Source organism: Pelophylax lessonae (genome assembly GCF_965119305.1).
Source record: "Pelophylax lessonae genome assembly, chromosome: 5".
Classification (NCBI taxonomy): domain Eukaryota; kingdom Metazoa; phylum Chordata; class Amphibia; order Anura; family Ranidae; genus Pelophylax; species Pelophylax lessonae.
The window spans coordinates 146842372-146868499 of NC_138772.1; the positions used below are offsets into that span (position 1 = coordinate 146842372).

The 26128-nt window shown below is 40.3% G+C and overlaps 1 protein-coding gene across 5 annotated transcripts in view; it reads left to right on the top strand.

Annotated features, from left to right (window-relative positions):
* The window catches only part of KCNH8 (potassium voltage-gated channel subfamily H member 8), a 675597-nt gene that overhangs the window by 332660 nt on the left and 316809 nt on the right, over window positions 1-26128 (top strand). The gene's annotated exons all lie outside the window — the stretch shown is intronic.

The following is a 26128-nucleotide window of genomic DNA, read 5'->3' on the forward strand; positions in this document are numbered from 1 at the left end:
CTCCCCCTCCCGCTGCCTGTAAAAATAATTAAGTGGCTGAACAGCCGCTATGATTGTTTTTACTTTGCAAGAAATCCCTGGCAGGAAAAAAGTTATCTGAATGATGTCTGCAGCTGCAGGCATCATTCAGATACCTCCGCTCAAAGTCCAGGATGTCATATGACAGCCTTGGGAGGGAAGTGACAATTGCTTGATCATTCAACACCATATTCAAATCCTTTTCTTTTAGTGGCATTGGATGACCACTGGGTTTTTTATGATATAAATGAAAATCGTTTTCTCTTAGTTTCATTTTTTGAACATATCAAATAAAAATGCCAGGACAGAATAAATACCCACAGTATAAACAACACCTTTTTTGTAGACACCTGAAGGTAATATCATTTTAATTTCCCTACTGTCTTAGAAATGAATGAATATGCTGGTATTGAGGTGAAGTTGTCAAAATGAAAATATGACAAATCCATAGTTAGGAGCCAGGGAGGCTACCACTGATGATATGTAGTTTAAAAATGCTATTCCCTCTGGCTGTCACTTTCCCAATCACTAATCCAGGAAGGTCACAGCTTGGGATGTGCCTTGTCTTTCCTGATCTACATGCTTGCTTAGGACAGTGACTAACAAACATGAGATGTCCCAGCAAACTTACCAGCTAGCCTGCAAAAAAAGAAAAAACTGTCTAACAATTTACCTCATAGAACAGAGGTTTTGATTGCACATATTTTCATATATATTTGCAAGTTGCTCAATGTTGCTCGACCTTTCCAAGGCTCCTCTGCAAAATGTGGTTGCCCTGACTGTAAAATTTGAGAGCTTCCAAGTTTGAGCATACTAAGGAAGAATAGGCTTCATCCAGGCATACCTGCCTTTTCTTTATCCATTGTTATATATGTTCCTACTTGGAGACCCACAAATTTAGCGCTGCACTTTACAGATGATCCTTGGAGAGGCAATGCGGTTTCCACATATATTTGTAAATAACTAAAATCTCTGTTTTTAACAAAAATGAATAGGCAATGTCAATTTTTTGGGGGGGAGGGTTTGGGAAAGACTCTCCAGTAGACAAAGAAGTAAGTTCAAGATCAGGTTAAATCCATGAGATTGGAGAGAAAGGAGATCCAAAAAGAACAAGAACAGGGGAAAAGAAAGGGGATCAAGAGACCAAGAAGGGAGAACACACAGCAAGAAGAAAAAAAAGACACTGAAGATTTATTTGTAAAAGTCAGGATGATATTAAAGTGGTTAATTTTTCTGGGCGGGTGGGTGCAGAGCCCCCCCACCCCAAAGCACCTTGCACCCATGTTGATGGGGACAGGGGTCTCTTCTCCACAACCCAGGGCTGTGGTTGTGGGGGTCTGCGGGGAGAGGCTTATAAGAATCTGGAAGCCCCCTTTAACAAGGGGCCCCCCTGCCCCCCCATGTGAATGGATATCGGGTACATCGTACCCCTACCCATTCACCAAAAAAGTGTAAAATATAAATAAAGACAAAAGCCAGTTTTGGACAAGTCCTTTATTAAAAAATAAGAAAAAAAATAGTGTCCCCTAATGATCAGTCGCCCGCCCGTCTTTTGTCTATTTTTTGGGCGGGCGGGCGACATGATCACCGGGGAACACTTTTTTTTATTTTTATTTTTTAAAAATCCATACCAGACCCGAGGGTCCTGGTATGGGCTGGGGGGGATCCCATGCCATTTTTTTATTTTTTTTATCTGTATTGCCAGGAACCAACCATACATTACAACCGCGAGCAAGTTTAAATTACATTTTTTCCTTTAGAAATGTGAGTATTTCTGCAGCAGGCTACATACATCTCACAAATGCGCCACTTTAAAGCCACATTAAGGGCCCCCCAGGCATGATATTTAAAGGAATTTTTCATTTTTATTGTTTCACTTTAAGCATTATTAAAATCACTGCTCCTGTAAAAACGATTGTTTTGCATTGATTCGTGCCCCCCAGGGCAGTACCCAGGTCCTCATACACTTTTTTCGGGCCAATAAGTTGCATTTAAGCCTTTATAATTAGGACTTTTGATTTTTCATGTTCGTGTCCTATAGACTTTAATGGAGTTTGCATGTTAGCTAGAACATTTCCCCTGTTCGAGATGTTCTGGTGCGAACCGAACAGGGGGGTGTTCGGCTCATCACTAGTCTCTTTACATCTTTCTCTGCTTACATGTAGCTTAAGGGCTGTTGAATGCATCCTTGAATTACATTTCCTTAAGATGGGACCACAAAATGTCCTTATTTTGGATTTGATGGTGTTCACCCTGAGGAATAATTTCTTTCAATTCCTTGAGTTCTACTATTATCAAACGAGGGTACCTCAATGGGGGCACCGTGGGTACCAGCCTATGCATGCCTCCATTTGGGGTACTAGGAGGAAAGAAAGGTTTAGAATTCGCCAATGTAGCTAAGCCAGGTGGTTCCCTGTACTGGTTATATTGAATGGCACTGAGAAAGAATTTGATGACTTTGTAGCTGTGCTTAATCATAATTACTAAAATATAAGATTGACATATGCAGTGCTTAAGAAACAGATCCATTTCCTGATCTATAGGTTCTTAACTACTTCCTGTCCGTGCTATAGCTAAAAGACGGCTACAGCATGTGCTTAGTATGCTGGGAGAAATGTGTTACTAAGTATGGAGCACAATGGAAAACCATTAAAGAGGTGATTGCCTAAACATTGGCATGTGTTTAAAAGGTGCCATACACTAGCTAACATAGTTGGCCCCTACCCAGAAATGACTGCTTGAAGGGCCCAGAATTCAGGGGATGTTCTGATTATATATGAATACATAAGGAAGCCAAAGAGGATGTGGTTAACTTCTTATCCAAGAAGTAATGGTATTTTTCCCTGTGGGCACTGCCTGATTTGCCCATTTGATGATAGATCGGAGGTGTTCATGGATGCAGATGGAATGTAATTATTATTTTAAAGGACTTACAAATTGTTCAACAATTAGAGTGAATTATTGCTTGGGCTATCCTTGCAATAAGTTCCATATTGTTAAGACCAAACAACAACTGAGGGTCTACATCGATGAACACTTCCATAATACCAAAGAAAGACTTTGCAGCCTTTCATAAGGGTAACATGAGGGTTATAGGTAGGGAAGGTTATAGGTATTTATGTATTGCGCCTGTCAGTAAGGTGTGACTATTTCAACACAGTTTTACTAAGTTTACTTAGTAATATAGTTGTAAAATACTTGTTACTGAGTTTTACTAAGAAAAGAAAAAAATTGATTTGTAGATTGAACACCCTTGTTCCTAGGGGTTTAAAAGCTGAGCAGAACCCCCAGGTCATTTTGGATAGATAAACTCTATATTCCCACAGTGAATTAATGTTATGAACATAAGATAAAGAATTGGTGCTCTATATACAAATTTGGAATTAGTGTTATATAAGTCTGGGTGAAAATTGGAAATAAATATTCCTTTTGTCAAGAATCCCTTTCTCTTTGAATGCCTTACCTCTGTTATTGTGTAAATACCATATTAAATACTGCATAGTTCATACCTATGTGACAGGAAAGAAAGAATATTTTCCAGTCAAACAATGAGACATGGCAGCAGCCTTTTTAGATTTAGGGGCATACCATTACGTACATTTCTTAGGGAAGAAATACCAGTAAAGGAAAGTGGCCCCCTACATTTTGATAAAACCTGATACACCTTATTAGTGAAGTGTGGACATGACATTCTGATGTCCCTGGGGTTACGCCGACCATGCCGCAAATGTGGAACTGAATGGAGGTTAAAGATAATCAATAGGGGGACAGCTTTGGAGAAATCAGTCTGGCGTAAAGTCCTTGAACAACACCTTTAAATGCTGGATGGCTAGGTATAGCTACATGATGATTAAGAGTAGATGCCATCAAGTCTGTTCCGAGATTGAAGCAATCCTGCAAAGAGATTTAGTAGTCTTTTGATGGTTTTGAGGCACTAAGTGGAGTTCTGTATGTTGTATGAACTTTTATGAATTGGAAGCAGTAATGCACTGGCAGATGAACTGCATATATAAAATAGTATACTACATATATTATACTATACTGCACATAATGGCATCCCTCATAATAGTGTGCAAAATCTTGCTTTTCCTTTCTGCTATACTAGAAAACTTCTTTGCTTACTTAAATACTGTATTTATGATCAGCAACCATCTTTTCTAACATATGTTGTGAAAGCTCAAGCTGCAAATGCTATTGCTGTCTAATTTTCATTGCAAACACTTTATGCCTCTGCTTATCTCTATTCTTTGCTAAAAGACTTATGAAACATCTGAAGTGACAACTCCTGCAAAATACAATTTTTTTGGGTACTTGCTATTCAATGACTGAAGTATCCACTAGCGATCAAGCGATCATCTGAGACAGTGTTAGCACTGAAAGTATATGTGCAGACAGATAAACACCTGCTGACCCTCAGATTTATATAAGGTGGAGGGAAATGTTTTTGAGATTTATATTTATACGTTAGTACCGCACTTTACAGAGGATCCTTACAGAAGCAAAGCTGCTTCCACATAAATTTGCAAATGTGTGCAAACCTCTGTTTTTAACATAAATTGTTAGACAGTACTGATTGTTTTTTTTGTTTGTTTGTTTATTTGCAGGCTGACTGGTAAGCGTAGTTTGCTGGGAAATCATTTGTTTGTGCAACACCCTTTTGATGTGAACCTTACTTCAAAAGCTAGTTATTAATTGGGGTGGTTGTCATTTTTGTATCCCGTAGCAAAAGTGACCATCCAGGGAACTTCATATCCTACAAGGCACTGCCTTACTGCATCACAGAAATGGACGTGTTTTAGCTCTCTGGACCACACCTCCCTCATTACTGTAAAATGAGGTAGGGTGATGGCGCTGCCTAGTATTGACTATGATGTGGACACCACCAATAAAAAGGTGCTAATAAGGGTATAATGCACTAAAAATCCAAGTTATAAAAAAACTATAATTTAGGGAGGCTGCAGCCTAATTTTTACTATTTATATATTTATTTAACAATTTCCATTTCTACACCCAAATAGACCATCAGCGCGGAGTTTCAATATTCTCTCCCTCATTACTGGACCTAATTTTATTTTCACCCATTTTCATACTTCTTCTTTTAACCACTTGCCGACCGCCGCACGACTATCTACGTCGGCGGTCAGCCCCTCACAGGCAAAGTGACGTAGGGCTACGTCACTAGCTTGTGAGGGTCTAGGGAGCGAGCGAGCGCCCCCGGAGGCGCGCTCCCGCTCCCGAGTGGTTACGGACCCCCCCGCGCGTGTGACCGGCGGACCCGATGTCCGCCGGCCACTCTGCGATCGGCGGGGGAGAGGGAGAAAGTCAGGCAGCTTGTGTAAACAAGCTGCCTGTCATTCTCCTCGCTGTATGAGAGCTGATCATCTGGATCTACTATGTAGATCCGTTGATCACTCTGCATACAGCTGAAGCCCCAGCCAATCACAGTTAGAATCACGCCCCTAGGGACACACACAGCCCCTCCCTCTCAAATAAAGTTAACCCCTTCACTACCAGTGTATTTTTACAGTAACAGTGCATATATATAGCACTGATTACTGTAGAAATGTCACTGGTAACCCCAAAAGTGTCAAAAATGTCAGTCAAGGGTCTGATCTGTCCGTCGCAATGTCGCAGTACCGCAAAAAAAATCGCAGATCGCCGCCATTACGCGTTAAAAAAAAAAACAACAAAAATGACAAAAATCTTTCCCTTAGTTAGTAAACGCAATAACTTTTGCGCAAACCAATCAAAATACGCTTTTTGTGATTTTTTTTACCAAACATAGGTAGCATAAAACAAATTGGCCGAAAATTTTAAAAAATTTTGATTTTTACATTTTTTTTGGGGGGAATTTCATATAAGAAAAAGGGAAAAATATTGCTATTTTTGCAAAATGGACGCTCTTTTTTTGTTTATAGCGCGTGATCAAAAAATCGCACAGGTGATCAAATACCGCCAAAAGAAAGCTCTGTTTGTGGGAAAAAAAGGACGCCAAATTCGTTTAGGTACAGCGTCGCACGACCGCGCAATTCTCCGTTAAAGTCACGCAGTGCCGAATCGCAAAATACCCCCTGGTCGGAATGGGGGTAAAATCTTCCGGGGCTTAAGTGGTTAAGGTGACCATACACTGTACAATCTGGTTGTATAATCCCCTTTAGATCTACCATCATCTATGTAGTGCCAGGCATAAATGATTTAAAAAATATTGAATAGATTGTTTCAGGGGGTCTCCTCTTCCATAATTTTGGTAAATCTAAAGAAAATTGTACAGAGATTGTAATCAAATTGCATAGTGTATGGCCAGCTTTATACAAGTACATGGGAGGGAGAGAGTGAGCAGAGACACTCAACTGCCAATATCTAGTAATCCAGCTCCAGCTCAGGACTGTATGTACCCCCTGGGTGTGAACACATCAATTTCACTTTCAGACCCCATTCACTCCTACTGTAGTGGGAGCAAATTTTTTTTTGTGCATTTTTCCCGTGACATACAGTACATATGGCAGCCCATTGATTTCAATGAGATTTCCTACATGCAACAAAGTAGTTCATGGGGCATTTTCAGCTCCTGGATACTTTGTCAAATGAACAACCTATGCAAGAAGACGGTATGGTACAAGACCATCCATCAGCAGAGGAAGGCACTGGATGTGTAATGAGGGAGAACTTTGTTCACTGAAAATGACTGTATTGGGGAAGCATGTAACTAATAAGGTGGGCAGGAGGAATCTCCTGGAGGTGGGGGGCAGGTGCAGGGTGTGTTTTATTAAGGTCAGCTGGTGAAGTACTTCCTCACCCTACTAACAGTTTTCACGCCCTTTAAGATGTATACCAGGAAATCACGCCCTAGAATAGAGGGAAAGCTTTTCCTTTCTGAAATAGATGTACATTAATGGTATATTGGTATATAGGAAAGCGGTACTTAAAAAAAAAGGCAAACTCAGCCTGTAATTTGGGGAACTTATGAAAGCTGTTTACTTTCCAAGGAAGTTTTTACCTGGTAGAGAGCTTAGTGATTTTTTTTTATTTGCAAAGAATATCCAATCATGTGCAAGGAACATTTTCAAAAAAAGTAATTTTGCTTGCACATGACAAAAGTCAACAGAGCTTCACCCCATTCGCTGAGCTCTGGGGAAAATTCCCTTGTACAGTGAATAGCCTATTTGCCTTTTGGACATCAGCCCCAATGTGTCAAAAAAGTGACTTAATCTCCTCCCTGCTTACTCTATTTAGGTGGGGCTTTTTGGGGTATGAGTCAGAGAAAGAGAGTTTGAAGGCAAACAGCTTTTGCTGATGACACTACTGTTTGGATCTCCGTTCATACTTTCGATTTGTTAGAAACTTAGAAACTTCAGCATAAGGCTGTAATGTGTAATTGTCCACTTTATTTAAGCAAGGTATATATATATAAACTGCTCATGTGACTAGCTCATTAAATTTCAAAACAGATTTTGTGATCTTACAACACTGGAACTGAATATGTCAACGTGGTGAGTAGGGATGAGCCCATGCCCCCCTTTGGCTGTTTAGGCATTCGGATGAACGCCTGAACTTAAGCCTGCTCAACCCCTGTTTGGTAGCTCAACCCCTAATCTATATATAAAGTTCTGGGTGTTTGCACCCATCCTGTCTTTTTTTATGAATCAGTAGGGTTACTATGTACCCCACACTCATTCACATAGGGGGCTGGTATCTGGGGGCCCCCTTAATATTATAAAGGGCTACCGGATCCTGATAAGCCCCCTGCCCACAGACGCATTTAAAAAATCACTGCTCCTGGGTGTATTGATTTAAAAAGAAAACATTTTTTTTTTTACAATTGGTACAGGTCAGTTTCTAACCCTCATGCCATTTTTTACAACCCGTTGCCTATTAGTCCAGAAAATGGGCATTTTTAATTTGACAGACTTGGTTCTCATTGATTTGAATGGGGTTCAGTTTTGGCATCCATACTTCTTTGAAATTTGCCAAATTCTCCTACTTAGCACTTAGTAAGTGACTGGATTTAATGTTGCAACAGACCACCAGCAAATAAGACACTGTAAGAAAGTTTCTGAAATTACTGCAATGTATGTATGTTTTTTTTTTTCTCAGGAAAAGTGGAATTACACTTTATAGTTTACCTATCATCACACTTATTTTTGTAATGTTAAGGAGACCCTGGATTCAATTCACTAAGGGTTAAATAGCGAATGAAAAAATGTGGTTGCTAAGGTGCGGGCCAAGAAGCCGGCTGCCTCATCCTTTACAACTGATGACTCTTTAGCTGTCAGCAGGTTTCCCGCTGACAGCTGAATGTAAAAAACCATGCTGGCAAATAAAAATTCTTAAAAAAAAACAGCGTGGGCCCTGGGTCTGGTTTGGATTTTAAGAGGGAATCCATGTCAAAAAACATTTTTAAAAAAATGGCATGGGGCTCCCCCAAAATCCATATCAGACACTTATCTGAGCATGCAGCCTGGCAGGCCAGTAAAGGGGGGATAAGCAAGTGTTTTAGGGTAGAGTGATTTCTGCCCCCCAAAGTACCTTGCCCCCATGTTGATGGAGGCAAGGGCCTCTTCCCCACAACTCTGGCCATTGGGCTTATAAGAACTTGGAAGCTCCTTTTAACAAGGGTGCCCCCAGATACCAGCCCCCCATTGTGAATGAGTACATAGTACCCCTACTCATTCACCAACAAAGTGTAAAAAGTAAATAAAAATGAAAGTTTTTGACATTTCCTTTATTAAAAAATAAAAAAAGTTCCCCAGTGCAGATCCATCATCAATCACAATACCCACCGCCACTGCTGAGCCAACCCCCCCCCCCCAAAAAAAAACCCCCTCCTGTCCCAATGAAGGCTCCAGCCATCTGACAGCTCTTAAATAACTAAGGGACAGGGACATCTGGCGATATCAATGGGTGGCCCCATCCCCTTGTGACATCACTGACCCAGCATGCTGGCCAATGATCCCCGATGTTGAAAGCATGTGGCCTGGTATAGTTCATAAGCCATGAGCCTTCCAGGATGCATGCTCGTATAAGGGTCAGGTATGGATTTAAAAAAAAAAAAATGGTGTGGGGTTTCCCTTAAAATCCATACCAGACCTGAAAGGAAACATGCTGGCAGATGGGTCATCTGTTGTTAAAGACCTGGCGGCTGGCTTCCTGGCCCCCTCCTCAACAACCAGCTATTGGGGAGGAACCCCTACGCTGCATCTGAGCAATACCACATGTGATACTGTCAGCAAAATCTTGGTGATAAATATCTTATCTTTTTTTACTTTCTGTTCTGTTTGTGAATTGGACTTAACAGCTTTTTTTTTTGCAATATTTACAGGCACAATTCGTGAAAATGAGTCATGTGACCATGTTATCACATGCAGTAATCTGCAGTGAATTGACCCCCCCTGTCATGTAAAAAAAATAGTTTAGGACCTATTCACACCTGTTTATTTTTATGCAACAAACCTAATGCATTTTGCTGCATGGAAAGGCACTTCAAAAAGAAATTGTATTCTCCTCAATGCGGCTGGTTCACATCTGCAATTTAGGGTGAAAGGGAAACTTTTCTTTATTTACATGTGCATTGAAACACATAGGGCACTTCAGGAATCTAGCCGAGAAGTAGAGTCTGAATGCTTATCACTCCTGCCGCCCACACATCACTCAACACTGCTCCGTTGCAGAGTACTGCTTATACTAAGTCTGCTGAGGAACCAACAATTTTAGGAGAGTCCATTTATGTGGTCCTCTGTAGATTTCACCACTTCCTCCCTCTGACCTCATAGCACTGTAGTTAGTAATCCTCCAGTCCTAGATATTAATGTAGAAAGTTCAAAATATGTAACACGTACAGCTATTTGTACTTTTATGTTATAATAAACCCTTAAAACTAAACTTCAGGCATATAAACACAAATGCAATGTAAATGGAGTTATGTGTTCTTTAAAACAACATTAGAGTATTTCTAAACCCAAGAGCAAGAATGTAAAGTATTGAAGCTTATCAATGCTTAGATATGGAAGCTGCATACATTTTTTGTTTTGTTTTGTTTAATTGTTTTTTTTTTTACATTTCTGCAAGTACAGATCATACTATCTACGCTATATTACCAAAAGTATTGGGACGTCTGTCTTTACATGCACATGAACTTTAATGGCATCCCAGTCTTAGTCCGTAGGGTTCCTTTTTGAGTTGGCTCACCCTTTGCAGCTATAACAGCTTTAACTCTTCCGGGAAGACTGTCCACAGGGTTTAGGAGTGTGTCTATGGGAATGTTTGACCATTCTTCCAGAAGCGCATTTGTGAGGTCAGGCACTGGTGTGGATGAGAAGGCCTGGCTTGCAGTCTGCGCTCTAATTCATCCCAAAGGTGTTCTATCAGTTTCAGGCCAGGACTCAGGCAGGCCAGTCAAGTTCCTCCACCCCATACTCCCTCATCCATGTCTTTATGGACCTTGCTTTGTGCACTGGTCCAAATCATTTGGTGGTGGGAGGATTATGGTGTGGGGATGTTTTTCAGGCATTGTTGTGTGTGTGGTCACAAAAGGAGACAGACACTTTAATAACCCAATATCAGCAATGCAAAGGCTGGACCGCATAGAACATCTTCTCAAGGAACCTATGGCTGTGTGAGTGTTTAGGCCTCATGCTCCTTTCTGTCATTGTACCCTGTATCTGCCTGCTACTTTCAGGTGGAATAGTGTTTAAAGTGGAACTTTTGTCAGAAAATTAAGTCCTGCTAGATCATTTCAGGCTGGCCCCTTTTGCTGGTATAGCTATGTAAAACAATAAAAATAGGAGCATATACTGTTTAAAATCCAGTAATACACAACCTCACCTTGCTCTGAACCTGCTCATTTGCTCTCCATTTTTGACATTGTGCTAAAATTCAGAGGCAGATTTACTGCTACATAGGGGCTCTGGGATTCAGCAAAATGGAAGCCTCGGGCAAGAAGAAGCAGAAGCAATGCTGGATGCAATTTACAGCACACACTAATTTTGGTACTATAATTATTCATGTAGAATGTATGTTCCTGGCTAAAGAACATTTTTCTTTATCAAATTGTTATGATTAAAGTTCTGCTTAAAGAAGTAAGTATATCTATCAACATGCTTTTTATTTTCAAGTACGGTGCACCGTCAACTACTGCTTGTCAGACAAGCTATAACTAGCCCCCCAGCTAATTGTCCTACATGGACATTCTTAGTATGTTAGTTCGGTTGAATAACAGTATTGGTTATGTTGGTCCATGAAGTTTTCTGTGACTATTCAATAGGGCCCTGTTTGGCCTATTTTAAGGCAGGATGTTTATATTTCTTCCAACGTGTTCTTAGAGCGTGTCCTCTTACATAATCGCAGTACAGCAGGCTTTGTATGATTTAGGAGTTAACTGCTGGACTTCTTCGATGACCTGCTGTTCCTTTGTTCACTCTGTGCAGAGCTGAAATTTACTCATTTCGCATTGTTTCCTGATCATAAATTTTGCTACTCTCTTCATCATGGCTAACTTATAATGTACCACTTTGAAACACCAGGGGAATGAGAAATAGCATCAAATGCTTAGTAATGTTTCATACCTTAAAAAGGTACACACCCTTAGTAGTGTGTTTACAGGAAATACATATGAAATCTGATTACATTACATCTCCGTTGAACACAGCAGTATCAGTTACAATTTCACCCTACCTATTAATTCTTCTAGGGGTGTTAGTATACTAATATCACATATGATGCAATTTTCATGTGTCAAATCTCTGATTGATGAAAATGGTAAGTATGTATTTCTCCTATGTAAACTTAATAGCCCAACCTGCATTATAGCAAATATTTACATACCCCCTCTTCTCTCCTAAAGTCCTTAAAACATTTAGCTCAATTCATGGCCTTAATGCAATAGCGGAAATGGGTAGCTTACCTCCCTCCATGAAAGAGGCAATACTAGTCTTAACAAAACCTGGCAAGGATAAGCTACTGGCATGTATCTTAGACACTAGTTCAGCTAGAATAATTCCCTAAGCTAATACAGTACATAGAGACCAACCATGGTTTATCCCAAGAAGGTCTACCAACCTTAATATCAGATGATTATTCTTAAACCTACAACTTCCAATGGATAACCCTGGTAACAGGGATGTCCTCTCCCCAAATGCAGCCAAAGTATTTGACAGTGTAGAATGGCCTTATTTATGGGAAGTTTTGGCAAGGTACGAGCTGGGGTATAATTGCATAAGATGGATATAAATGCTTTACTCAGTACCCAATAGCGTGACTGAGAATAAATGGAGACCATGTCTGTTATAGAACAATTTGGTAAATTTTCAGGGTTCACCATCAACTGGAGCAAATCAGGGCTCAGTAAATCAGTAACACCATTACATAGCCAGTACCAGCCTGCGCCCTACAAATTTAAGTAGCTCAATCCTTTAAAAACCTAGGAGTCTTGGTCAATCCAAACCCTCAGGGATACTTGGAATTGAACCTTGAACCCCCTTACTGCAATTGTTTAAAATGAAAAGTACCAGTTGGTGTAAACTACCTCCGAGTTGGGGAGAGGCAAATCAGGTATAGGCACTCTAATTGCTTTACATATTACATAATTCTCCGGTATGGATATCCCAAAAATGGTTTAATAAACACCCAGTTTAGGCAGTTATTCTGGAAACGATGAGCAGCTAGAATTAGCTACGGTACTTCACAATATGCTAGGGACCAAGGGGGTTTGGCAGTCTCAAACCCTTACATTTTTTATCTAGTTGCTCAACTCCAGCACATAACAGGATAGGATGTGGAAGATAGTTTACACCCTATGGGAGAGATTTACCAAAAGTGGTGCACACAGAATGTGGTGCAGCTGTGCATAGCAATTAATCTGCTTCCAGATTTTATTGTCAAAGATTAGTTGAACAAGCTGAAGTTAGAAGCTGACTGATTACTATGCACATTTGCACCACATTCTGCATGCACTAGTTTTAGTAAATCTCCACCTATATGTAGACTGGTGGAAATGGATCACCCAAATATGCCATGTTGTTGTCCCATGGTGGGGGGATTTACTAAAACTGGAGAGTGCTAACTCTGGTGCAGCTCTGCATAGAAACCAATCAGCTTTCAGGTTTTGTTGTCAGAGCTTAAGTGAGCAAGCTGAAGTTAGAAGCTGATTGGCTATCATGTGCAGCTGCCCCAGATTCTGAGTAATCCAGTTTTAGTAAATCTACCCCATTGCTTCTTGGCTAAAAAGAATTTGGCAGTCATCAAACATGAGCAAGAAGGTATCGAGATTTCTTGAATGCACACCTATCTGGCATAATAATACTTACTTGGAGCTTGCTAAATTGAACAGGTTTAAGCCATGGTACACACAGAGTATCCAGTTATTGTCCCAACTGTACTCTAAAAATACACTGAAATACTTTACAATATTACAGGCCAAGTTCAACAGTTTTATAGATATCTAAATTTGCATCACACCTTACAAGCTCAAGCTCCCCTTTCAGCGCTAAAGCTGGTGGAGCCATGACTGATTCCGGAGATTACCAGTGTGGAAAATAAAAACAGAATGATGTCACTTATTTATGCCAGTCTCTTATCACAGGATGGTGCCCGATTATCTTATTGGGAAAAATGGGAAGAGGACATTGGTAAAATTTATGGAGCATGATGGGAAACGTCACTGGCTTCCATACTATAAGCCCATTATCCTCCTCTCATAAGCTAACTCAACTATTTATCTTTCATTGCATATAGGTCCTGGTTGCCATTATACCAATGGAGAAAGAGAGACTCCCCTTTGTCCCAAATGTACCAGAGATCAAGGAGAGTTAAAGTGGAGTTCCGGACGTTTTTTGATTTTTTTTTCTTAAATAACCCCTATGATAGTCACCACTTATGCATTAGAAATTGGCATATGCTGCATATGACAAAGTTACCTGCATTTAAACAGGTATTAGGACTCACTTTACACTCCAGAACCAGCAAGCAGCCATCCTGATTGTGGGCATCTAAAGCCCGCTGGGAGTCTCTTCCGTGATTAGGTGCAGCTGGCTGCCTAGCATGCACCTCCCAATCACACACATGTGCAGTGAGAATGAATCGTGTCCCACTATAGCAGGTTGCCGAGTATCAACACAAATGAAAGACTGAGTTCCCCATGCAAAAATGGCGCCTACCTCCGCCTAGCACTGCGTAATTTCCAGTTTTGAAATAATGCAATGTTAGCAGCAGGGAGGATGCCCATTGACTCCTTGGATTGATGACACTGCTATCCCAGGAGCCAATGAGAAAAAAAACAATAAGAAAAAAAAATGTAACTGTCCAAAAATAAATGGGAATGTAAATGCAACAATTGCAGCTGCGGATGCAGCTTAGGGTGGAACTCCTCTTTAATACACATGCTTTGGAGGTGTCCCAAGTTTAATAGATATTGGACATAGATAACAGTGGTTTACAAGGAGAAAGTTTTGAAATAAAAGTAGTTACATTTTACCAGAATTGGGTCACTAATAAAGAAAAATTGAGTCCTGAGTATTAATTGGCTCCAGTTTCCAAGATACAGCTTCAGGTCAAAATTGCATCAAAATAATTAAAAATTATGAGGGGGGTGTGTGATTATGCTCCATAACTTTTCTGCAAAATGTGATATAGCAATGAAAAGGGCGCCACACCAATCATTATAAATGTATCTTTTTATTGATACCAATAACATACCTTTCCATTTATTTATTGATTTTTTATCTAACATTTTCATGCTTCCGCCACACCATTGGGACTGCGAAAGGCATGGACTTTTTCTTTTTGTTTAGCCAATGACACAGATAAGTTGCACATATAATGCAACAATAATGAGGGGCCCAACTTTTGTCCTGATCCCCTATTTTGCATCCACAATATAGGTGGTATGTCTTTTTTACCACTGCTGTCCTACTGCACCTTTGAGATGCAAATGTAGCAGAAGTTATCTGCGTTGTTTACACAGATTCAAGGCATCTTGGCTTCTGAGGGAAAATATCACGCAACTGTTCCTTGGAAATTTTAGGTAATGACGCTTTCACAAGCCACCAGGTGTAAATGTATGATGCGTAGATCTGACCAAGACAAATGTACCTTGCAATAAAAAAACAATAAATTACAGTTATGTAATAATCTTTAGTATCAAAGTGAAGATACATGTATACACTTCCATGTGGTACTATTTTCATTGTTTTACCTTACTTTGTCGAAGTTATGAGGCATCAGACATTTCCCTCCCTTGTAGGCAAATATGTTCGCCTGTGTATAAAACTTTATTGTGAAATATCTTGAAAACTTTAGCCAACCAGCACCTTTATCACCTGTTTTCTAATTCATCTAATCAAAATATGTAAGAATCAGCTAGTTTTATCTCGGAGGTCGACAATTTCCAAAAATTTGTAGACTAGAGTAATTAGCACTATCTCATAGATACTTAAAGTAACTATGCCCAGGATCCTTTAACATGTCTCATTGGGGACTTGGATACAGAATCCTATTAGAAAGATACACTTAAACCTGTGCTGAGCCTCTAATACACAGCATGCAGATTGACAGCGCTTCATTGTATGTCCTTTCATTCACTTACAAGATAATTTGTGGAGGGAACAGCAGAACTCCATTCTCATATGCAAAAAGGTGACTGGCTAGATATACCTGGGCTTGCTCCTCCGCAGTTGGTTGTTAATAGGTTACATCAAGGGTAACGCATAGTCTTTCCCGAAGGGTTATTTCCAGATGTATAGGAGGGTATGAGGCTGGGGTGGAGCTAAAAGGCTTTACTTCATTTTTTTTGTGAAAAATATCTCACATTAATGTTGCAGCTGTCCTGTTATACATTTGGTAATAATTTTTTCACAAGCACAGTATTGTTCTATATGTTTTTACTTCATGTGTTAGAGCTGGGGCCCTACTGTACTAAAAGGGCTATACAACACTAAAGGAATATGTTGGGGTGGGTCAAATTGTTTGCTTTGTACGAAAGATGCCATTTACTGTGTGTTGAATAATGGATATACTTGTACTGTGTGCACAACCTTTTTTCAATAAGAAGTATTTGAGTAAAAAAAAAAATACTACTCTAGTGTTTGGACCTTGAATTACAAAACATTTGTTTATTGGTAAACAACAAGAAACGACAGACCATCGAGACTTTAATAAGTACCTCAGTCGCTTCACCCCTGGCAAACTTTTTTTTTCTGGGAATGTGGGAGGAAATTTTTTTCTAAAAAATATTTATAATCCGTATAATATGCCTTCAATAATCGCGGGGCAAGGATTTATTGTTTTCTGTAATTTTGCTGGTGAGTGTTTTTTTTTTATCTATTGAATAAATGTAAAATGGTGATACCAATGCCTCTACATATATCTATATATATATATCTATAAGTTCTTCACTGGTGAGAAAAATGTTTATTGCTGATTTTAGATGTAGCAATATTTCCAAGCATTGGGCCTGATGTGGGTCTGCCATGGTCACCGGTAACACCAACAGCACATTTAAACTGATTCCCCATGTGTGAGATCTGAGTCAAAGAACAGTCTGGCGTCTTTGGTTTGTTTTGTTTATTTGATATAGGGATAGGAGAAGGGAATGAGTGGGATACTCCTCTGGCTCAACTAGGTACAAATTGGGACACTTGAGAAAAATGCCTTTCAGCGCTGACTTGATGCCGGCTGGATGCCGGCCAACGCTTGCTGGCGCTTGAAATCACTGACTTGCTGTACTGTATTGAAAACTGACTTCTGACACTCTGGTTAGCTCAAAAGTCCTTGACTGTACTGAAGACTGACTTCTGATGCTCTGGTTAGCTCAAAAGTCTTCAACACTACTCCCTCCAGTCCTTCCTGGCTAAGTTAGCCTTTGGTAACACTGCTGCTGCAACTCTGAACACTGTACACTTCCACTGTACACTGAATATTTCAGCGCCCAACCACTAGCACCCCCTTTACTCTTCAGGGTCAACACTGGCACCCACTTTCCTTTGCTCCTGCACTGGTTATCTAGCTCCTGGATCCCTCTGACCTTCTCCGGAGTGGTCCATTCTCACTAGGCAGACCCCCAGGGGCAGATTTCAGTACTCACGACTGGAAATGCTTTCCTGAAAATAGACCTCTCTGAGCTCCGCTGGTCCTCAGCACACTGGATCCTCTCTGCAGCTCAGCTCAGCCCTCTGTCCCCTCGGGCAAGCTGCCAGGGACACCCGATTCCTCTTGACAGGAGGAGAGACAGCCGTACTCTCCCTCCTTGGACCAACATCCCGTAGTAATAGACCAAAGAGCAAGTTCCCCTACAGTGTGGGACTTTAAATGGCAATGACCAGGACTTGAGTAGTAAATGTATTTAAATAAGTTTATTAACAAATAATATATAAGAATACATTTCAAAAAGACACAGATAAATAAACAAACACTTTAAAATGAGTGGCCATAAGTTACGTCTCTAGGACTAGAGGTGGCTGAGACTTCCAATGGAGACCAGACGCGTTTCGGTCAATCGCCTTTCTCAACGGTCAGATAGAGATAGATCTCAGACACATAGAAAAGCCCTAGACAAACAAAAGGAGGCCACAAAAGATTTAAAACCAACAGGTAAAAACCTGTATCTCAGAGGACTGCTGTACTCCTGATAACTTTACTTTGCACTCCACCACGGCGGACCGCCTTTGCACATCCTCTCCCCGGACACCCAGGGACTCTCTCCATAGGGACCCTTTAATTCCAATACCTGCATTTAAATACATTTACTACTCAAGTCCTGGTCATTGCCATTTAAAGTCCCACACTCTAGGGGAACTTGCTCTTTGGTCTTTCACACATGTGGACCGTTTGTCTATGGACAAACTGATGTAAACAGATGATAATATTTTTAAATATGTTTACATCCGCATCTGTTAAGATCTATTTTTTGAACATTTTTGGTCCATTTGAATAACAGAAGTGGATAAACGGTCCATTTTTTCATCCGTTTTTGCTTTGATTGTTAAAAGCCAGCACCCATCGGTGTCCTAACAACCAGTGACTCATCTCTGCTGTCAGTGGGAATTTCTGACAGCAGAATGTAAACAAAATATATTTAAAAAATGCAGCTACCAGGGGCAGTGTGTATAGCAGACAAGGTTGCAGTGTGTGCGAGAGGAGCAGGAGAGGAGCAGCTTATACAGTGAGGGGCAGTGTGTACTCCAACTAGTGGATGTAAAAAATGAATGTAGAGTGATGAAGAACTGATGAGAAACTGATGTAAACTGAATCCGTTTCTTCTTTGAAAAAACGTGACTGAACTAATGAGGCAGGTGAACCGTTGGTGTGAAATGGGCCTAAAGCTCGCCATACATTATACAATTTTCTTATTCAATTTCTTTTAGATTTGCCTTCACCTATGTAGAGCAAGGGCCTGCCTAATTGAATACAAATTGAAAGTGTTTAGGGTTCACCTCATATTATATGGTTTTGGTAAATTTAAAGGAAAATTTTCAAAAGGAAAATTTTCAAAACTTTAAAATAAAAAAAAAAAAAATGTATAATGTATGGCCAGCCTAAGACTGGAAGGATAGCATTTCAGAACAATTAAATTGAAATTTTAAACTTGATACCTGTCTCTCATATACTAATTAACACAAGGAAATCTATTTTATTAGCCATTTTGTTGCTAACAGTATTTATTATATTGCTTGTGTTATGTGATATGGACATTTACCTGTGTGGATAAGACAGAACAATTAACCACTTGAGCTCCAGAAGGTTTTACCCCCTTCATAACCATTTTTTCTCTATTCAGCACTGTGCTACTTTAACTGGCAATTGCACAATAGAGCTTTCTTTTGGTGGTATTTGATCAGCCAATTTTTTGCTATATAAAATAAAAAATACTGGGGGGGGGAGTGGCCAAAGTGGAATGATCGGAGGGCTCCTCCCACAGTATTGTTATCCCCAGCATCTGCCAGCATCTCGGCGGCTCACACAGACACCCAAAGCCTCTTCAGCACCTCAGCATACCCTGGAGCGGTATGCCACCGAAAAGATAGGTCGACAGGCACCCTACAAAGCTCACGGCCTACATGTATCAGCCGGTCGGAAGGTGCAGCCATGATGGCGCCACAGCCGTCCCACATGCAGCTCCCTTAGCGGCTCTCTCTCCCCACAGCAAGGGCACAGCGGTGCAGAGCTGTAGGACACAGAAGGCCCTCACGAGCCCCAGAACAACTTTGCCACTGAGGGACAGCCTGTGTTAGACTTCACCTTGAAAGACATGTTAATGTCCCTAAGAAGTTCACTACAGGCAGACATAATGTCTATAATGCAGAACTTTGGTAATAGCATTCATGTCCTTGAAGAATGAGTCTCTCACATTGAATCTAACATTGGTGATATTACTACTATAATACTATAATTATATCATTGATACTCAGGATGAGCAAGTAGCTGATAATAAGTGGATCAAAGGCCAACTGGCGTACATTGAAGACAGGTAACGCCGCAACAATACAAACATCCGGGTATAACCAAATCGGTGAAAAATTCTGATCTTCCCCAATATGCACTTGGAATGATTAAAGCCTTACTGCCAGATTTAAAAAACATTGAATTGGTCATTGACCGCATACACAGACTTCCCAACCCTACATTTCTATCGGAGTCGGTTCCCAGAGATATAACTCTGCAAATTCATTTCTACCACGTAAAGGAGCAGCTCATGCAAAAAGCAAGATACACAGGAACTCTATCAGACCCATATGACCAATTACAAATATTCGCAGTCCTCTCTCGACACACCTTAAGCCGACGTAGAAAGCTTAACACAATAACTAAAGCACTACGTAACTATCACATCCAATATCAATGGATGGCTCCAGCAAAACTATCTATCACATACAACAGTTCTAACACAATTGTTCAATTTTCCTCATTGTTTCACAACAAATCGAAACCGATGAAAGAAAATTCGTACGAAAATTCTAGTACGACAAAGGCTTTTTTTTGTTGTTTATTGTTTCTGATCATATGCAGTCTGATTTTTTCTGTTTTTTTTGGTACAAAAATCGTATGAAAACGGTGCACATTAAAACAAAATCGTTCGTTTTTTCTGTGCGAGAAACATTTTGGAGTTTGTTCCTTCAAGAATTTCAGTACGAAAATTCAGAATCGGGTGTGGACAGTTGTGTACACACTATACGAAAATCATACAGAAATCCAACATGCGTCGCCGTTACCTCAACGTCCCAACAAATTGCACGCCCACTGATATACCGCAGAGAAATCTACACCTGTTAATGATTCTACACTATGAGATACGGGCAGTCTTTAAAACTTTACACCTCAATTCTATCTCCCATGGCATTGCAGTTTCCCAGGAAGGAAAGTTCAGGTAGTTACGTGTTTTTGTTTTTTTTTCTCTACTGTATAGTAAGTATAAGTATACTCTTAGGGCCCTTTCACACGGGCGTTCCGCATGTCCGTAAATCATCCTATTTTTTTGCGGATGATTTACGGACATAATGTATGTCAATGGCATTGCGGATGTCAGCGGAAGACCATCTGCTGACATCCGATTTTCTTCCATTCAGTTCTGTTCCGTTTTTTTGGAACGGAACAGAACCCTATTCTTGTTCCGTTGAAAAAACAGAAAGGATGCAAAATCGGATGTCAGCGGTGTCATCCGCTGACATCCGCAATACCCATAGACATACATTATGTCCGTATATCATCCGCAAACAGATGGGATGATATGCGGACATACGGAGCGGATGACACAAGTGTCATCCGCTCCGTGAAAATAAAAAAAAAAAGTGCCGGAGCGGATCGCAATGCGGTCCGCTCCGTGTGAAAGAGCCCTATATACGTTGTTTACATCTTGTATCGTTCTGTTTACTGTGCATACCCTTGCTTTCTCAAAGCTTTACTGAGGACAGCTTCCCTAAAAGGGATATTACCCCTAACACCTGTTCTTCAACCAGGAGATCTGCCTTTGTCCTTCATAGACAAATATACCGGTGCACTCTAATTGGCACAGTTTTCAATCCCTACAGCGACGAGTTTGACTGTTAAAATCATATCACTCAACGCCAATAGGTTGAATCACCCTGCCAAAAGAACTTCCTTGCGGACACTGGCAGCTGAATCCCACTGCGACATCATATGTTCTCCCTCATGTACCAATAGAAATTTAGGCAAGATCTACACTGCTAATGCTCCGCCATCAGAAACTCCCCTCCCTTTCATCTGGAATCCTGCAATACAAACCCAGAAGGATGTTATATCATTCTAGTTTGCACCATCAACAACGCATCTTATACCAGTGTATCTACATATGCCCCTAACATTCACCAACTATGATTCCTGCATAAACTCTACAAGAAAATCTGTGGAGTGCAAAGAGGATCCATCGTACGGTGTGGGGACTTCAACATTAATCCAGGCCCGCAAATCGATTCTACAGCCCATCCTAAAAGAGGAAAACCCGCACTTAACTCACTTTTACAATCCTTACGCCTATAAGACATATGGAGATGCCATCATGCAGAAGAAAGAGATTTTACATTCTTCTTTCCCTGCCATTATTCCTACTCACGAATAAATCTCTTTTTAACAGACCAATGGACACTGCAAAAAATCTCCTCCTCGTCCATTCTCCCCACCACATGGTCAGACCACTCTCCAATATGTATTAGTATTGAAGGCAACCCTTTCTCATCTCCAGTGTCCCTTTGGCGGATGAACACCAGCATTCTGCAAACTGACCCATACTCTGACTCACTCCGCACCCAACTTGAGGACTTAGATTAAACAAGGACTCTGATCCTCACGCTGTCTGGGCTGCGCGTAAAGCCTTTATGCGTGGGTTATTAATGCAAATGGGGGCTAGACTCAAAAGGTAAAGGAAGCAGCACATTGACAACCTCCTCATTGCCATTCAAACAGCTGACTCACTTAACAAACAACGCCCAAGTTTGAAACCTACTTCCAAGTAAGACTCGACTTAAGATCACTCCTTCTAGAAACTTTGAAAAAAAAAACGGCTTAAAATGCAATTCTATGTTAATGGTAATAGAGCAGGTAAATTACTAGCACACCAAATTAAAGGAAGTCAGTCCAAACCTCACATATCCTACATCTACTACCCCACCAAAACATCTTGGACCCACAGGCTATAGCAAATGCCTTTAGTGCTTAATTATGGCACCCTATATAACTTAAAAAATTACCAAACCCAGGTCCCTCCAAGCATTCTTAGATTCCATCCATTTTCCCTGTCTATCTCCCAACCAACTATCCAAACTTAACTCCCCCCTTTACTAAGGATGAATTAGGAGAAGCTATAGATGCATTAGCAGACAACAAGGCCCCAGGCCCTGATAGATCTGTTGGGGAATACTATAAACATTTTAAACCTATCCTCATCAACCACATGGTACAAATTTTCAATGCTGCTGCTTCCTCTGCCTCATTTTCTACAGAAATTCTTAAATCCCTAATTATCACTCTTCTGAAGCCAGGGAAGGAGCCAACTTCTCCCTAAAACTTCAGACCCATATCCCTACTTAACCATGACACCAAAATCTATGCTAAAGTGATAGCAAATAGAATAATTGAACTACTTCCAACCCTAATTCACCCCAACCAATCGGGATTCACAAAAGGGAGGCAAACATCTGACGCAACCCGTAGAATGCTCAATATCATTCATTGCGCCGAACGCCAGGGAATTCCTTCTCTGCTTCTATCTTTAGACGCAGAGAAGGCATTCGATAGAGTCCACTGGCTGTATCTAGGAAAATCACTATGCAAATGTGGCTTTCAAGGACACATTTTTTCGGCAAATATGGCTTTATATTCATGTACATCTGCCCAAGTGTATTGCTCCTCCGTGCTTTCTAAACTCTTTTCTATTACAAATGGCACCAGACAGGGGTGCCCCCTTTCTCTGCTAATCTTTACCTGATTGTGGAGCCTCTAGCTGAAAAAATTAGATCCTCAACAAACATTGAAAGTCTCAAAATAGAAACTAAAGAGCACACGATTAGCCTATTTGCAGATTACATTATTCTTATATTTTCCAACCCCAGCTCCTCTTTGGCTACAGTAAGCAACACACTAAATTACTTCAGGTATGTGTCTTACTATAAGGTTAATACCACTAAATCTTACGTCTTATCTCTCAGTTTATCAGAGGAGCAACAAAATAAAGTAATCAAAACTTATCTATATGCATGGGCCAAAGATTCAATATCCTACTTGGGTGTTAAGCTAACTAAATCAGTGTCATCCCTTTACCAAGCAAATTGTATTCCCTTCCTAAATACCCTCCATAGTGAACTAGAGAGTATCGGCAAACTGTACCTTTCGTGGTCTGGCAGACTTGCTGCTTTTAAAATGCTCAAGTTACCGCAACTGCTTTACCTCTTTAGATCCCCCCCTATACCTTTACCTAAGTCCTTCTTCACATCTCTTCACAAAACAAGGGTACAAGATACATTGATTGTAAAGATTATTATCTAGCCTCTGTACTGACGCAACTTAAATATTGGTTTTCCACTGACCCTAAATGCTTGGAGAGACATGGAATCTACACAGGTTCCTGGGCAAGACCTTAGAACCTGGCTGCTTAGCAAACCCAAACTTAAATACAACGACAGAGCCATATCCCCTACTATCACTGCCACAGCTAAAGCCTTTAACCACCTTATTTCACTCACACCCGCAAAAGACAAACTATACAAAGTTTCAATACTGATCTCAATATTCCCCATGCTTATCCCTAACTTATGCACATGCTCCTGGCAAGAATCAGGTATACTGCAAGTATCCAATCTATCTGATGGAAGTTTACTTAACCACTTCTAGGCCGGAAGGATTTACCCCCTTAATGACCAGGCCAGTTTTTGCGATTCGGCACTGCATCACTTTCACAGACAATTGCGCGGTCGTGCGACGCTGTACCCAAACAAAATTGATGTTCTATTTTTCCCACAAATAGTGCTTTCCTTTGGTGATATTTGATCACCTGTGCGAATTTTATTTTTTGCGCTATACACAAAAAAAGAGCAACAATTCTGGAAAAAAAAAACAATATTTTTCACTTACTGCTATTTAACATTCCCAAAAAAAAATGAAAAATCTAATTTTTTTAACATTTTTGGCCAATTTGTTTTCTGCTACAAATTTTTGGTAAAAAAAAAATGGCTACTAGCGTGTTTTGATTGGTTTGCATAAAAGTTATCGTGTCTACTAACTAGGAGAAAGATTTATGTGATTTTTATGATTACTTTTTTTTTTATTTGTAATGGCACTGTTACTGTAATAATCACACTGGCAGGGAAGGGGTTAACACTGTGGGGGATCAATGGGGTTAAATGTGAGCCTAGAGGAGTGATTCTAACTGTATGGGGCGGGGCTTATGGAATGACCATAGAGACCTGTGATCCTATATAGAAGGAATCTGTATATAGGATCACTCTGTGATCATTCCAGAGAGAAGAACGGTCAGCTGTGTTTACAACAGCTGACCGTTCTTCTCTCTCAGAAGGTGCCCTACCAGATAAATAACTAAATAAGTGATTAAAAAAATCAAATAAATGTGAACAATCCAAAAGTACAAAATGAATTTCATATAAAGTATACTGCCAAACCATTGATTTGATAAGTGATGGCAATCAAATATATGTGATAAATCCAAAAGTTCAATATAAATAGTAAGTGGACGCAATCAAAAAAATAAATAAATAAAAGTGTATTTACCAAATAATAATGACATGAGCAGGTTCCTGGGTTCACCCACAGCAGCGTGAATGATGGTGAAGGAAACACTCCAAACAATCTCCAAACACTCCAAACACTCCAAACACTCCAAACAATCTTGTGCACTTCATCACAAATGAGCCTCATACTGGATGCTATGGATCTCCAGTGACAGGGATAAATTAAGTATGTACCATAACAGACTTTTCTAAATACCTGTGATGGTCCTCATCCAACAATCAAGCTGAGGAGCTCCAAGCTGAAAAACCCAGGCAGGCTGTTTGTATCAACCACATTGGAGGAAAAAAACAGAGGCCTCCCCTCGTTTCACAGCGGGCCATCAGGGGAATGGGAGCATGAACCAGGGATGGCATGTTCAAAATATATAAACTCATCCATCCACATGACTATGTAATACGTGCTTGCATATGCTAGGTTACATGGATGGATGTTTTTATGTATTCTGAACATGGCGCCCCTGGCTCATGCTCTGGTTCCCCTGACGATGCGATCTGACGCAAAACACGCTGGGAGGGGCTTGAACTTGTGACATCATATGCCCGCCAAGGAGGCTTGCCAACGAGGCATCTGTGCTTCTGCACATACGATTTGCTTCAATTTTGTGAGTACTTTTCCATGTTTTTAATAAATATATACCTAGTGGTTTTCCAACACTATACGTGGCCTCTGTTTTCTTCCTCCAATGTGGTTGATACAAACGGCCTGCCTGGGTTTGTCAACTTGGAGCTGCTCAGCTTGATTGTTGGATGAGGACCACCAAAGGGTATCTAGAGGTGCCTGTTATGGCACATGCTTAATTGATCTCTGCCACTAGAGACCCATAGCATCGGGTAGGAGGCTCATTTGTGGTGGAGGGCACAAGATAGTTTGGAGAGTTTTCTACTCCATCATTCATGCTGCTGTGGGTGAACCCAGGAACCTTCAGATTTCATTAATATTTGGATGGACTTTTATTTATTTATTTTTTTCATTTTTATTATTTTTGATTTGCTTCGACCTCAAATATTATATTGGACTTTTGGATTGGTCACATAGACAGTATTTGACTTTCAGCACTTATTAAATCATTTGGTTGGCAGTGCACTTTATATGTAATCCATTTTGTACTTTTGGATTGTTCACATTTGTTTGTTTTTTTGTTTTTTTTTAGTACTTATTTAATTATTTTTCTGATAGCACACCTGTTCTACGTGTATACATTATTTTATAAATACCCTAAAATCAGTGGGGTTACTAGAAGCTGGTATGCAGGCTATCCTTTTTTTTAAATACAGCAGATTGCAAGATACTGTTTTCACACTTAAACACTATGTTCGTACTGCATCTCTAGAGAATACTATTATAAACCAGTAATTGTATTAGTGTG